Below are 16,140 nucleotides of genomic sequence, written 5' to 3'. Positions count from 1 at the left end.
GAGGAGGTGGGTAATGAGCGGCCGCGGGGAGCGATTGGTCCCACCCCGCCGCGGAGGGAGGGGCTGGGAGGAGCTGGAGCGGGAGCGAGGGACGGAGGGGGAGGGGGCGGAGAACTTTCTAGAGACGGCGGCCGCTAAGCCAGTTCGGGCTTTAGTGCTAAGGGTGCTTCTGTGAATGTGTGTGTGTGTGTTTTGGTTTGGTTTTTGGGGGGTTCCTTACCCCTTCTGGCTGCCTGGCCTCCCTCCCCCCACTCCTGGGACCCTCGGACTCTGGGGATTTCCCCCGCTCACCGCCCCCCGCCACCCCGGGGCCTTTCCCGGGCCCTCCCCCGCCCGTTGCCCGGTCTAACCGGATTCTTCCAGATCCTTCTCCATCCCCCTACATCACTCCAATACCGAGCCGGCCAGCCGCCCCAGATCCGCCCTACACATTGCAGGCTGCAGCGTGGTTTGCTTAGCCGGATGTGAGTGGCCGCGCGTCCGTCTCCCCGCACCCGAGACGCGCATTTTTATAAAAGCCGGTCGTAAGCGCAGACCGCATGGCCTCCCCGTCTGTACTTGGCGTATATATACTTAACGAATTGGGGAGCGAGAGGGAAGGGGAGTCAGGTGGGGAGAAAACGAGTGAAAAGCGGTAATGCACAGAATCGGGGGAAACAACCTTGATTTCCCCAGAGCCGGGAACACGTGCCACCTTTAGCTCTTTAAAATGCTAGAGGCAGCCGGTTTGCAAGAAATGACCCGCTGAGCTAAGGACTCTTTAAATGGGGCGCATATTAAAGGGACCTTCTCCGGCAGTAATAAATCGACCAGTTTAGATTAATATTAAAGAGTAAAATGGTTTCAAGTCACGAGAAAAGTCATTCCATTTTACCAAAGACCCCACGGGAAGTATTTGGTTCTCAAGTGTTTCTCGACTGCCTGTGGCGTGCAGGGGATCTGGGCAGCAAGTCAGCTCTGCAGCACTTGGATACCTAAACAAATAGCCTTTGACGAAGAAGAACCATCTAGAGAATTGATTTTGCTCAGCGCTTAACCGCGGTTTAACACAGTGCCTGGTGAGTGGTATCAAATACTTACTGGCTGCATTAATTTGTATTTCAGTAATTTTTTATTTTGAGTCCTCGCTACGTGCCTGGCACTGTGCTGCTGTTGTACACAAGCTGTCCCGTTTAGGTACAAAATTTACCCTATAATAAATGAAATTGCAATACCCTAATGTAATTGGATCATTCATTATAGTGCTTTCTGATGGAGCCTAATGGGAAGGGATGCTGAAGAAATAAAACCGTTTCCTCCAGCAATTTACAGCAAATGACATTAGTCGTAACTAACACATGTCTCATTAGATGACTGGGGATATCCCAGAGGGTATGGAGGGATAAACCCATTACTTTTCTATGCATCCCTTGGTAGAGTAAGAAGTAACAATGTGGAGGTTTTCCAAAACTCCAGGAGATGGCTGGTGGATAAGGTGCTGGCTGAATGGGTTGTCAGTTACCTTGCTGTTGATTTTTGTGCACTTGGCTAACCCAGCGTGTGCTGGTTGGTTGGTTGGTTGGTTGGTTTCTTGGGTTACTAATTTATTTTAAGGGGGAGAATCTCAAGGTGACCTGAGCCGAAACCCGAGAGTCAGAGCCTTAACCGACTGAGCTACCCAGGCGCCTATGTGTTAGTTTCTTTTGATGCTACCCTTAGCTCGGTCCCACGTGCCACTGCGAGTTGGGTCACCCTGGTACCTTTTGATCTGGAGCAGGTGCTGGAGGTAGTAACATTTGTCAATGAGAGGAGGTGTGATGGCGGGGAAAGAGGAACGGAACACAGGTATCTAGCACAGTACCCCCCTTCAAGCTGGTGGTTACTGAAAGATGATCCTTATTCTAATGTGGTGGAGGTGGGGGCAGAGTGCCAGGAACACGGAAGTCTATTAGAGTGGGGAAGGATAGGGCGGGAGGGAAAGAAGGACAGGAGGAAAAGGGTTCCAGTGAAAATTTTTGACCAGGTTCAGTGGATGAATACAGGAGGGGCTGGGAGGGGGAAGGGAGGGGGAAGGGGCAGTAGGCATTGGATTCTTGAATTCCCAGACCAGAACCTTGTTTCTAGATTCCCCTCCCCCATTCTTTACATTATATTTTTCTGATTGTAAAACTTATACATACTCAATGCAGAAAGTTCCCAGATATTTTGTTCTTTCCCTCCCTTGACTGAACCCGTTCCTAGCTATTTAAATTAGTATTCCCATTAAAGATGTTTAACACTGTACTTATTTCCACTGGTATTAATTTCCACTCATTCAAAATCCTTCCATTTTTTTTTCTTTTTGCTACAAGAAGAGAATATAACTTTTTTTTTTAATCCCCTTATTCTGTAGATGACTCATGCTGTGGCCAGAAGTTTTATTATTGCTAAAATTCGCCTTCTTGAGCTCATCTACTTCATCCCCCTAATGCTGGGCCCATCCTTCAGACATGAAGACCCTCCTGTCTTTTAAAGTTGTTGTTTTGAACTTCTTTGACTACCCATGCTCTTAAATATTTAGAAAATAAATATATTTGAATCATTCAAAAGTATTTGGGAGAAGGTGGGGGGAGCTGGGTAATCCTGGTGGTGGGTGTTGTGGAGGGCACGCATTGCATGGAGCACTGGGTGTGGTGCATAAACAATGAATTCTGGAACAATGAAAGATTAAAAAAATAAATAAAAATTTTAAAAAAGTATTTGGAATGAGTATGTGTGTGTGCTTGTACATGTGGACATACACACAGTATGTAACATACCTACATGATGAACGTTGGGATATGCCGCCGAGCCCAAGGATCACAACATTACTGCTATGAAGTGTGTCAAAAATGTAATAGCAAACCCTGTTGGGTTTTGCTTAAAGAATAGTGAAATACTAATTCATAAAGATATGTGCACCCTTATATTTATTACAGCATTATTTTCTTTTTCTTATTTTTAAAGATTTTATTTTAATTTTTATTTAATTTAATTTATTTATTTTATTTATTTTAAAGATTTTTTTTTAATTTTTTTATTTTTTATAAACATATATTTTTATCCCCAGGGGTACAGGTCTGTGAATCGCCAGGTTTACACAAATTCACAGCACTCATCAAAGCACATACCCTCCCCAATGTCTATAACCCCACCCCCCTTCTATTTTAAAGATTTTATTTATTTGACAGAGAGAGCAGGAGAGCATAAGCCAGGGGAGTAGCAGAGGGAGAGGGAGCCTGGTGTGGGTCTCGATCTCAGGATCCTGGGATCATAACCTGAGCTGAAGGCAGACACCCAATCAACTGAGCCACCCAGGTGCCCCACAGCATTATTTTCAATAACTAAATTCTGGAAGTACCCCAACGGTCCATTGATAGATGAACGGATGAAGATGTGGTGTATTTATATAATAGAATATTACTCAGCCATTAAAAAACAAAATCTTGCCATTTTTAGCAACATGGATGGATCTAGAGAGTGTAATGCTAAGTGAGGTAAGTCCGTCAGAGAAAGGCAAAACAAAACAAAACAAAGAAAATAAGACTCTTAACTCTAGAGAACGAACTGATGCTTACCAGAGGGGAGATGGATGAGGAATGGGTGAACTAGGTGGAGAGGATTAGAGGGCACTTAATAAACACTTAATAAACAGTAATGCAGAGAATTATGGAATCATTATATTGTACACTTGAAACTAGTATAAAACTACTACAGAAACTAAACTGAATTTTTAAAAAATGTAATACCAAAAGTGTTAAGGACACTTACATAATTTCTTTCTACTTTTGGTGTCTTTTGACTGAGAAAATGCAAGCTATACTACTGACTAAAACAAGTACTGCATAGTTCCTGAAACATACATTTATTTACTTACTTATTTTAGCAGTTACTGGCCATTTTTATTATGTTTTTATTCTAGGTAGACTCCACACCTAATACAGAGCCCAATGCAGGATTTGAACTCACAACCCTGAGCTCAAGACCTGAGCTGAGATCAAGAGTTGAACGCTTAACCCTCTGAGCTACCCAGGTACCCCCAGTCCATTTTCATACACTTGAAAATAGTAGACTTTTGGGAGGTTTGCATGCCGGAGTGCATAGCGTAAAGGCTAAGCTCTTGAGCTCCGGCTTGGGTTCACATTTCTCAGTTTCAGCGTTGAACACTCTGTGGGCCCTTGGGCAAGTTTTCCTGAGCTCTAAAAATGGGAATTATGCTAGTACCTACCTTAGAGGGGTTTTGTTTGAGGATTATATGAATGATTAGGTGTGAAGTACTTAAAGCAGGGCATGGCACAAGTAGTAAGTAGGTAAGTGATAATTACTCTGGGTACCACGTTTTATTTATTCAGCCCGATGATTGCTGGAATATGGAATAAAAGCCCCGGAGGACCCTGTCTTTGGCCCTTCAGTGGAGAGCTGCTGGTCTAGACAAGGGTTTGGGGTGTCATTTCGAGGGGAGTGCATCTTTCCTGATGTTAAATCATATCTATACATTTTTTTGCTCTTTAACACTCAATGATGAATCTGACTGTCTATTATACCTCACAGTATCTTTGTGTGCTGACATTTTGTCATTCTAAAAAGCCTGGGAGCCCTGTGAAGGTAAGAATTTGGTCTTCATATTTCTGTGGGCTCCACCATTATCTGATCTCTCTGGGGACAGGAGGACAGAATATTTATTGGTTGTCCTGCTAAGTGAAAGAGTTGTTCTTTTTAAACATAAAGTCTCATTTCCTGGGACACCTGGGTGGCTCAGTGGCTTAAGCCTCTGCCTTCAGCTCAGGTCACGATCTCAGGGTCCCAGGATCAAGCTCTGCACCAGGCTCTCTGCTTAGCAGGGAGCCTTCTCCCCTCGCCCCACTGCCCGCCTGCCTCTCTGCCTACTTGTGATCTCTGTCAAATAAATAAAATCTTTAAAAAGAAAAGTCTAATTTTCCACCACAGATATATATATATATATATATTTTTTGTTTTGCTCCTAGGGTGACCAAAAGCAGCCAGTCTTTATCCTTCTCTGTCTAGGGATGCACTGAAATATGGCTTTGGCCTTGTTTTTCAGGGGATCATATAGCCAAATACTTACTTTGGCATTATTTCTAGTTTCTCAAACTTGAGTGCAATTAAAGATTAGGTGTTTGTGAAGGTTGTCATCTGTCTAATTAACATAACTAGAATGAGGATTGTTGTTTGAGAAAAATAAAATCTTGCCCTCCATGGTCCTTGGTTGAAAGTAAATGTATATTTAAGATTGTGAATGTGCACCTAATGACCACAGGAGCAATGCAGCAGCTGTCATTACTGAGAAATTAAATAATTTTTTGTTCAGTACAGGATCATACTTCTATAATGGGTCTGCTAATATTTTTAAATGTTTAAGTTGTATTAATAAAAAGTTTGTATGAGAGTTTGGATTTATTCTTCTATTCCAGAAGTTCATTCTATGTTGGTAATAGCTTTAGTTTAGTCAAATACTGACTTTAGTATTTATTTATTCAACAGTTATCCAAAATGTGTACTCACAGCGTCTCTGTCTTTAACCTTGCACTTGATGACCTTTACCCTCTCCACAGCTAGCCACCTGCTGGAGAACTATCTGATATTTCCTCGGGCTTACTACCTCAGGTGTTATTTTCTCATGGAGCTTTAGCCAGGGGTGGGAATACTCACACAGTGTCTAGGGTAGACCAGACAGAGAGAGCCTCATATACCTTTGGGGAGAAGGGTGTCCTTTTGTAAAGGGGTTCTTGGTTTGCTCCTTTGTTGATCAATTACTTGACATCCCAGCTAGCCTCTTTCCCATGGGAAGGAAAGATAGGGTTATGGAGAACATCCCTCAGCCCACTAATTCCCACTAATGTTCGCCACCACAGCTTCCTCAAAATGGCCAGTTGGTGTTAAAGAGATATCCTGAGAATGCATTGGGTTCCAAGTTCAGCAGTAGGGATTACGGGGTGCCTAGAGTCTACCACAGAATTATCTTATGCTTGAGGTGCTTACACAGAGAAGTTAGACTAACACCAAGGGCTGACCAGTGTGGCACTGATTCAGAGTACAAAATGCCCAGATCTGGTAAGGGGTAGGGTATGCTGGGCAGTCCTCAGAATGAACTAGAACTTGAGAAAGATCTTGAAAGATGGATAGTAATATTTTTTATTTATTTATTTTTAAAGGATTTTATTTATTTATTTTCCAGAGAAAGAGAGAGAGACAGCGCGCGCGCGCGAGCACGCACACGCATAAGCAGGGGGAGGGGCAGAGGGAGAAGCAGGCTCCACGCTGAACAGGGAGCCTGACGTGGGACTCCATCCCGGGACGCTGGGATTATAAACTTGAACCTAAGGCAGGTGTTTAACTGACTGAGCCACCCAGGCGTTCCGAAAGATGGATAATAATATGTATTTACTTATAAATATATACCTTAATGAATTCTTACATGTATATGTATGTTCTAGCTATCACATCAAGGTAGAACACTTCAGCACCCCACCAGCCTCCCTCACGTCCCCTGCTTGGGCAGTAATTATCTCCAGGAGTAACCACTCTTCTGACTTCCATCACAATAAATTATTTCCCTCTGTGTTTGAACATCATTCAAAACAAATCCTATAGCATGTACTTTTTTTGGATTGACTTCCTTCATCCCACATTATGTCTGAGAAATTAATCCATTTTATTGTATGTAGGAGGAGTTCATTAACTTTCATTGTTATATAATATTTGATTGTATAACTATATCACAATTTTCTTATCCATTCCTTTGTTGATGATACAGGGGTTGTTTCCAGGTTTCAGCTGTTATTACAAAGCTCCTATGACTATTCTTTTCTTTTTTTTTAAGATTTTTAAAAAATTTATTTGAGAGAGACCATAAGCAGGGGGAGTGGCCGGTAGAGGGAGAGAGAGAAGGTGTCAGCAGGGAACCCGACTCTGGACTCCATCCCAGGACCCTGGGATCATGACCTAAGCCGGAGGCAGATGTCAAACTAACTGAGCCACCCAGGTGCCCTGTTCTATGAACATTCTTATACATGACTTTTAGAGAGACAAGTGCTCATTTCAGTTGGATATGTACCTAAGAAATGGAATTGCTGGGTCATGGGTTTTTCTTATACTTAGCTTTGGTAATGCTGCCAATTTTCTGAAATCGTGGTATCAAGTTACACTCCCACCAGGAGTGTCTGAGAATTCCACTTCCAGCACATTCCTGCCAAAACATGGTATGTCAGTCCTTTTAAATTTAGCTTATCTGGGGGGTGTAGTGCTATGTAATTTGTATTCCCTTAGTAATTAATGAAGTCAAATACTTTTCATATACTTCTTGGCCATCAGGATAACTCATTCAAATTTTATCTATTCTTATCTTTGGCTCATTTAAAGAGATTACATTGTCTATCTTTTTGCTATTAATTTTGGAGTTTCTTTTCTATATTCTAGGTAAGATTTGCTTTGACAGATATCACAATACTCTTTTGGTCTGTAGCATGCCTTTTCTCTCACATAATGGTATGTTTTGGTGAACATTTTAATTTTAATGGAGTTCAATTTACTAGTGTATTTTTTATGGTTAGTGATTTTCTTTAATAAACTTAACTTTTTAGAGTGGCTTTAGGTTCAAAGCAAAACTGAGCAGAAGGCACAGAGGTTTTGCATAGACCCGGCACCTTCACACCCATTATTGTAGCCTCTCTCCATTATCAACACCCCTCACCAAAGGACTAAATCTGTTATAATCAATGAACCTGTATCAACAGATCACTATCAATCCAAGTTCATAGTTTACACTAGGGTTCACTCTTGGACTCGTACATTCCACAGGTTTGGACAAATTTGTAATGACATGTATTCACCATTACAGTAACCTACAGGTAGTTTTACTGCCCTAAAAATCCTCTGTGCTCTGCCTGTCCGTCCCTCTCTACCCTGGTAACCCCTGGCAAGCACTGATCTTTTTTCTGTCTCTGTAGTTTTACCTTTTCCAGAATGTCATATAGTTGGGATCATACAGTAGCCTTTTCAGACTGGCTTCTTTCACTCAGTAATATGCATTTAAGTTTCTTCCGTGTCTTTTCATGGCTGACAGCTCATTTCTTTTTAGTATTGAATAATTTTGCCTTCTATGGATGTACTACAGCTTGTTGATCTGTTCACTCTTGAAGGACTTCTTGGCTGCTTCCAAGTTTTGGCAATGATGTTGTTATTGGATAACAGTATGCAATTTATTGAATACGGAATAAAGCTGTTATAAACATCCATGTGCAGGTTTTTGTATGGACATCAGTTTTAAACTCCTTGGAGTATATTGCTGTATGATAAGAGTATGTTTAGTTTTGTAAGAAACTGCCAAACTAAATTTCGAAGTGGGTGTTTTGCATTCCCCCCAGCGACAAATAGGAATTCCCTTCCTATTGTCCCATATCCGAACCAGCATTTGGTTTTGTCAGAGTTCTGGGTTTTGGCCATCCTAGTAGGTATGTAGTGCTATCTTGCTGTTTTAATTTTCTTTTCCCTGTGACTTAGGATGTGGAGCATCTTTTCATATGCTAATTTGCCATCTGTGTATCTTAGGTGTCTGTCAGGTTTTTGGCTCATTTTAAAATAGATTTGTTTCCTTATTGTTGAGTCATTTTTTTTAAAAGATTTTATTTATTTATTTGAAAGAGAGTGAGAGAGCACAAGTTTGGGGAGAGGGCCCTGTTGAATAGGGAGCCTAATATGGGGCTCGATCCCAGGACCCTGAGATCAGGACCTGAGCCAAAGGCAGATGCTTAACCGACTGAGCCACCTAGATGCCCCTTATTGTTGAGTCTTAAGAATTCTTTGCATATTTTGGACAACAGTCCAGTATCAGATGTACATTTTGCAAATATTTTTCTCCCAGCCTGTGGTTTGTCTTTCCATTCTCTTGACACAGATTTTGCAGAGCGGAAGTTTCTAATTGTAATGACGTCCAGTTTATCCATTGTTTCCTTCATGGGTTGTGCCTTTGGTGTTGTACAAAAACTCATCACCATACCCAAGGTCTTCTAGGTTTTCTCCTGTGTTACCGTCTAGGAGTTTTGTAGTTCTGCTTTTTACATTAAGGTCTGTGAATCCGGTTCGAGTTAGTTTGGTGAAGGGGTGAAAGTCTGTGTCTGGCTTTCATGTTTTTGCATGTGGGTGCAGTTCTTTTTTTTTTTTTTTTTTTTTTTAAGATTTCATTTATTTATTTGACAGAGAGCACAAGTAGGCAGAGAAGCAGGCAGAGAGAGAGAGGAGGAAGCAGCCTCCCTGCTAAGCAGAGAGCCTGATGCGGGGCTCGATCCCAGGACCCTGAGATCATGACCTGAGCGGAAGGCAGAGGCTTTAACCCACTGAGCTACCCAGGTGTCCCCGTGGGTCCAGTTCTTCCAGCACCATTTGCCGAAAAGCCTGTCTTTGCTGTATTGTATCACCTTTGCTCCTTCGTGAAAGATCAGCTGTACTTCCTTGGATCTGTTTCTGGGCTCCCTGCTGTTTTTCATTGATCTATTTGTTTATTCCTTTGTTAATATTGCACTGCCCTGATTACTGCTGCAGCTTCCGAGCTCCTTTGTCACCTGTCCCATAGGACCATATGTAGATGTCTGTGGACTCTATTTTGTTCCCTTGGTCTGTCAATCTATCCTGTGCCAGTACCTTCCTGTCTTCGTTACTCTGACTCTGAAATAAGTTTTGATATCTGGTAGCAAAAGTCCCTCCCCCCACCCCCAGTTTTATTCTTGTTTCAAGATTGCCTTGGGTTTTCCATTCTTTGATTTTTTTTCGTATGTATTTTATAATTACCTTGTCAATATCTTTAAAAAATGCTGAGATTTCCGTTGAGATTCACCTGAATTTATAAATCAGATTAGGGAGGGCGCCTGGTGGCTCAGTGGGTTAAAGCGACTGCCTTCGGCTCAGGTCATGATCTCAGGGTCCTGGGATGGAGCCCCACATTGGGCTCTTTGCTCAGCAGGGAGCCTGCTTGCCCCTCTCTCTCTGCCTACCGTGATCTCTGTCTGTCAAATAAATAAATAAAATCTTTTTTAAAAAATCAGATTAGGGAGAATTGACATCTTCAAATACTGAATTGTCCATCCATGAACATGATATATTCTGCCATTTGGGGGGATATTCTTTAATCTTTTCAGTAATGTATTGTGTTCCACATTTTCAGTGTAGAGGTCTTGTACTTCTTTTATTAGATTTATTCCTAGGCATTTTTTGGGTTTTGGTTCTGTTGCAAATGCAATTTTTAAAGGCTTACTTTCAGGGCGCCTGGGTGGCTCAGTGGTTTGAGCCTGCCTTTGGCTCAGGTCCTGATCTCAGGGTCCTGGGATCGAGCCCCGCATCGGGCTCTCTGCTCAGCAGGGAGGCTACTTCTCCTCTCTCTCTGCCTGCCTCTCTGCCTACTTGTGATCTCTGTCTGTCAAATAAATAAAATCTTAAAAAAAAAAAAAAAAAGGCTTACTTTCTAATCGTTTGTGTATTTCTAATGCAATTTTTTTTTTTTTTGGTTTGTATGTATTTTAATTGTAAAATATAGATAACAAAATTTACAATTTTAACCATTTTTAGGTGTAAGGAATAAAGGGTGTTAAATACATTCACATTGTAAACCTACAATGATTTCTTCTGGTAACAACTCTATTGAGATAATATTCAAACACCATGTAATTCACCATTTTAAAGTGTGCAAATTCAGAGGCTTTTAGTGTATTCACAGTGTTGTGCAACCATCAGTACAACCAATTTTAGAGTATTTTCATCCCCCCCAATAAAGACACCCTGTACCCTTTAGTTATCACTTCCCAACGCTCCCCAGCCCCCAGCCCCAGCCTCTGGCAGCCGCTCATCTGCTTTCTGGCCATCTACTCCCTTCTCACAATGCAGGTGTGTGAGAGGTTTGAAAGAATGGCTGGAGCTTCCTCTCTCCTTGCAGGTAATGCTTGAAGAGTTCCTGTAGATAGATGTCTTATCTGCTCCTGGACTCTGTCAGTCTTTTATTTTATTTTATTTTTAAATTTACTTTTTAAAAAATTTAAAAATATTTTATTTATTTATTTGACAGAGGGAGACACAGCGAGAGAGGGAACACAAGCAGGGGGAGGGAGAGAGGGTGAAGCAGCTTCCCACCAAGCAGGGAGCCTGATGCGGGGCTTGATCCCAGAACCCTGGAATCATGATGGGGTCATGACTGGAGCCCAAGGCAGATGCTTAACGACAGAGCTATCCAGGTGCCCCTCTGTCAGTCTTTTAGACACTTGTATTCTTTTCGTTGCTTCTCTGCTCAGTTCTTAGCTTTTTATTTCTTTTCTGTTTCTTACTCATGAAACAAAGAAGTATGTCTCTAACATCTGTCACCCTCCCTTTCTGACCATCAAGGCAAACAAAGCCACTCTTTCTTGTTGGTGGGTTCTTCCAACCCCAACACCATGTCCTCCTCGATGGTGTGCCTTTCCCTGGTTCACTCAGCAGCTGCTTGAAAACACTTAAGTTTTCTCCATTTCTATTCTCCTATTTTTCTTTCTCTCATGCAACTGGTTTTATTTCCATGCAACTGATTTTTAAAATCAGTTTTATTTTTTTAAGACTTTTTCTTTTATTTGAGAGAGGTAGAGAGAGGGCACAAGTAGGCAGAGCAGCAGGCAAAGGGAGAGGGAGAACCGGGCTCCCTGCTCAGCAGAGAGCCCGATGCGGGGCTCAATCCCAGTTGTTCAGTAAATCTTTGAGGGGTTGGATGAGTGGAATGGAATTAAGAGGTGAGGAGGACTTCTTTGGGAGCCCTGAGGAGAGCATTTGTTTAGTGAAGAAGGCATTTCCTTTCTAATGGTATGAATTTTTAAATTTAGGGCAAACCTCTCAGGCAGCTCTAGTATTTTTCACTGTCAAAAATTGGGCTTCTGGACCCTAGTCCCTTTTTTCTTTGTGTGTGTGTGTGTGTGTATGTGTGTGTGTGTGTGTGTGTGTACTCTCAATAGCTCAACAGACAGTAGATGTTTAGTGAGTATCCTGTACAATAAATGTTAAGGCCTCTAAATAAGTAATAGGTGAACTTTCTCTGCAGGTGGACTATCTTACTGCTCTGAGTTTTTACCTACCTGGGGGCATGTCACTCTCAAACCTCTATCTCCAGCCCCAAGCTCCTTCCCAAGCCCATTTCTCATGTTAGGTGTTAGGCAGTTTCCCACATGTCAAAATACAGACAATAAGCCTGCAGCCCCCAAAGGAGTGAGGTAATGACTCTCCTTGCCAGGAACCGCCCTCCCCGGCCATGATGTCACATGGCTTATTGAAGCTGTGGAGGGAATGAGGGCTGTGGGATCCCAGCTGGTGGTTGGATTTTGGCAGAAAGCTGAGACACCCAGAACACTAGAGACCACCTCCTATCAGTGGGAAGCTGAGTTAAAATCAAGAGAAACTAGTTGTCAAATTCAGCCTTTCTATGCACAAGAAAAACAAAAAACAAAAAACACGCTGTTATAACGTTGGAGGAAGAAATTAGTGATCGCCTGCTAAAGTGAATGAAAGCAGCAGGAATAGGAACCACCACAAGGACAACAGGACAGAGTGGGAGACAAATATGGTATAATTTGGGGAATTTATAGTTAGTGTGGGGGATAGACCCACTCTAAGGATATGCCGTCCTTTGGATGCACTGACTTGGCTTGTGCATCCTAGCTTTCATGGTCTTGGGAACTGCGTGGGAGCTGATAAAGGTGTCCCCCCAAGACCTCAATCCAGTCCATTCTCCATCCTTTTTTGCAGCTTCCCCTTCCTCCCAGGGGTGGTGCCTGTGGTTAGGACAATGCCTCACGTTGCCAGGAGAGGGCAGCAGATCATTCCCCCACCACTCAGGTGTACCCTCGAGTTTCTAGGATTCCAGTCAGTTTTCCATGGTTACTGAGGGAGGGCCTCCTATGTGCCAGGTTCTGTGCTGGGCACTGGGATTGCAAAACTGACTGAGATATGGTCCCTGCTCTGGAGGACCCCAAGCTTTAACTGAGTGAGACAGCCTTGGAAACACATACAGTGCCAAATGGGGTGAGGTGCTAAGGCAGAAGGCTCCTTGGGGGACTGCTGTGTCTTGAGGGGTGGTGGGGACAATAGGGGCATTAAAAAGCACCTCATAAGGAGCGCCTGGGTGGCTCAGTTGTTCAGCGTCTGCCTTCGGCTCAGGTCATGGTCCTAGGGTCCTGGGATTGAGTCCCGTTGAGAGTCGGGCTCTCAGCAGAGCCTGCTGTTCCCTCTCTAGCTGTCTCTCTGTCAAATAAATAAAATCTTTAAAAAAAAAAAAAGTAGGAGAGGCTTGAACTGGGTCTTGAAAGATGATGGGTCTGCAGCCAGTTAAGCTGACTGTGCTCTTTTCCCATGGGGGCCCAGTGCACAATGGCTGCAAACAGGAACCTCCTTGGTAGTATATGCAGCCTGTTGCCCTAAGGATTGCCCTAAGGAACCTTGGAGACAGCCCTTCCCAGTGGACATTGATGTCTGACCTCATGTTATCTCTAATCTAGGCTCCAGACAGGTATGTGGGGTGCCTTTGGAAAGCCCCAGGGCACAGTGTTCAGGGTCCATATTGGCCAAGTCACCGTGTCCATCCATACCAAGCTGCAGAACAAGGAGCATGGATTGAGGCCCCATGCAGGGCCAAGGTCAAGTTCCCTGGCCTCCAGAAGATCCACATTTCCAAGAAGTGGCCTTACTAAGTTTAATGGGGAAGAATATGAAGACATGGGAGCTGAAAAGTGGTTCATCACAGATGGCCGTGGGTCAGATATATCCCTGATCATGGTCCCTTGGGGGGCGCCTGGGTGGCTCAGTGGGTTAAGCCTCTGCCTTCTGCTCAGGTCATGATCTCTGGGCCCTGGGATTGAGTCCTGCATCAGGCTCTCAGCTCAGCAGGGAGCTTGCTTCTCCCTCTCTCTCTCTGCCTACTTGTGATCTCTGTCTGTCAAATAAATAAATAAATAAATAAATATCTTTAAAGAGAGAGTTCTGTGCATCCCCCCACCCCCGCCACCAAATCATGGTCCCTAGGACAAATGGCAGGCTCTGCACTCATGAAAACCTCGGCACTGCACCCTTCCCATTCATGCTCACCAATAAATCCTACTTCCTGTCAAAACAAAATAAGACAAAACCAAAAAGAAAGATGATTTTTTTTTTTTTTTTTTTTTTTTTTTTTTTGCAGTGTACACAGATAGAAAACACATCCCAGGGAGGGAAACCAGGATGAGCATGACACACACTGTGGGTAAGGGAAGTGCCCCTAGAGAAGGGGCAGGGCAAGAGCCTCAGGAAGCTGATGGATCACGGAGTGTGATCCTTGGCCGCCATGCTGAGGAGCCTGGGCTAAAGCCATGAAGGCAATGAGGAGCCATCATAGGGGTTTAATTAGGGGAATAACACACAGATTGGCGCTTTAAAGTTCACTCTTCTAGCCGTGCGGAGGAAAGATAGCATAGGGATGTAGGATGGCAGACCTAAAGGTGGATGGCCCCATAAGATTTACTTGAAACAAGCAGAATGTAAGATGATGGCGGTCTGAACGAAAGCAGAAGCAGTTGGGGTAGGAAGGAAGGTTGGACATGAGGTTTGGTCTCTGATTAGATGGAGTGGGTTGAGGGCAGAGGTCTCCCAGGTTTCTGGCTCCAGTGGTGGGGGTGGGTGCGGTGGAGGAGTGGTGATCTAGCAAGAAAGATTGTGTTATTGATAATTATGCGGCATCATGTCCAGGTCTCCATCTGGTTCTGCCATACTCCCCCAATCTAGACTCTTAACACTTCCCACTGGTTCTGTGACAGAGACTTCCTGTTGGGTCTCTCCATGTTTAGTCTCTCTCACTGTTGGAATGTCCTGACTTCCTTCATTTAATACATGTCTACGGACAGCCCATTATGTGCAGGCACTGTGAGAAGTTCCTTCACCCACAGAGCTTATGGTCGGGGCGGGGATGGGGATGAATGATGAGACATGTAACTGAAGCTGATAGTTGCGATGTAGTGTGAAAAATGCTCTCATAGGTGAGGACGTTCAGTGGGGTGGCACGTATACCCTGGACAGCGGCAGTATGGGCCAGAGGACCAAAAGACATTTCCCGGAGCAATGACACTAAGGGTCCGCTGGATGAGTAGAGGCTTGCCTGCAGCGGGAGTGGGTGGCAGTGGGGCTGGGGATGGGGTTAAGTGTTTAAACAAGGCTGTGCGGGGCCTGACCCTGAGTCACGCAGCACAGGAGGAAACAAGCAGGCTGCACGGCAGAGTACACAGGAGAAACCATGGTGTCGCGTTTCCACCGAGGAAACGAGATGAAAAGGACAGTCCATGAAGAGTTGAGGATGGAGGGAAGTTTTTGCAGTGCAGAGGCTTTTCTGAAGGCTTCGGGGAGAAGTTGGAAGGGGCAGAGGCAGAAGGGTAGTTCGGGGAAGGAAGCCCAGAGCAAAGAGGGCAACTCATTCATTTGTTCATTTTGTTTAAGACGTGGGGACTGGGGACCTAATCTAGGCCAGAAATACAGAAATGAACGAGATGAGCAAGCTTCCTCATCTCACGGAGCTTACCTGTTTGCGGGGAGGAAACAGACAATAAACAAATAAGATAATTTCAGAGAGTAATAAGTGCTATGAAGAAGGGGAAATGAAATATAATAGAGGGTGCCTGGGAGAGCTTAGTTTCTGTTGCAAAAAATTTTAATCATATGCAGAGGTCAAGAAAATAGCACAATGAGCTTTCCTGTACCCATCTCCAAATGCACTATTTATTAACTCAAAGCCAATCTTGTTTCACATCTACTCCCACCATTTCTCCCCATCCCTTATTATTTTGAAGCAAATCCCAGACATATAATTTCATCCATAAATATTCAGTATATATCTGTAAAAGATATGATCTCTTTAAAAGAACACAAGCAAATACCGTTATCACACTAACCACCCACACAATTATTCTTCAATATCATCAAATATTGCTATCCTGAAATTTACAATTATTTCATATTTTCTTTTTACAGTGTGTTTGTTTGGACCAAGATCCAAGTGAAGTCCTACTTTATGACTGTTTGATTTGTCTCTTAGCTTTTTTGACCTTTGATTTCCCCTTTCATCTCTTTTTACTCTCTTGAGATTTATTTATTGAAGGAACA

General features: G+C 43.4%; 1 non-coding gene across 1 annotated transcript; it reads left to right on the top strand.

The window, feature by feature from the left end:
* Nucleotides 1-13,334: 13,334 nt before the first annotated feature.
* On the top strand, nt 13,335-13,467 carry LOC131840060 (small nucleolar RNA SNORA70). Its single transcript, XR_009357171.1, has one exon. It is a non-coding gene; the product is annotated as a small nucleolar RNA SNORA70 (small nucleolar RNA).
* The last annotated feature ends 2,673 nt before the right edge of the window (nt 13,468-16,140 follow it).

The sequence above is a fragment of the Mustela lutreola genome, chromosome 8 (genome assembly GCF_030435805.1).
Source record: "Mustela lutreola isolate mMusLut2 chromosome 8, mMusLut2.pri, whole genome shotgun sequence".
Lineage (NCBI taxonomy): Eukaryota > Metazoa > Chordata > Mammalia > Carnivora > Mustelidae > Mustela > Mustela lutreola.
Note: the sequence above shows the minus strand (reverse complement) of the source record. Positions and strands in the feature narration are given on the sequence as shown.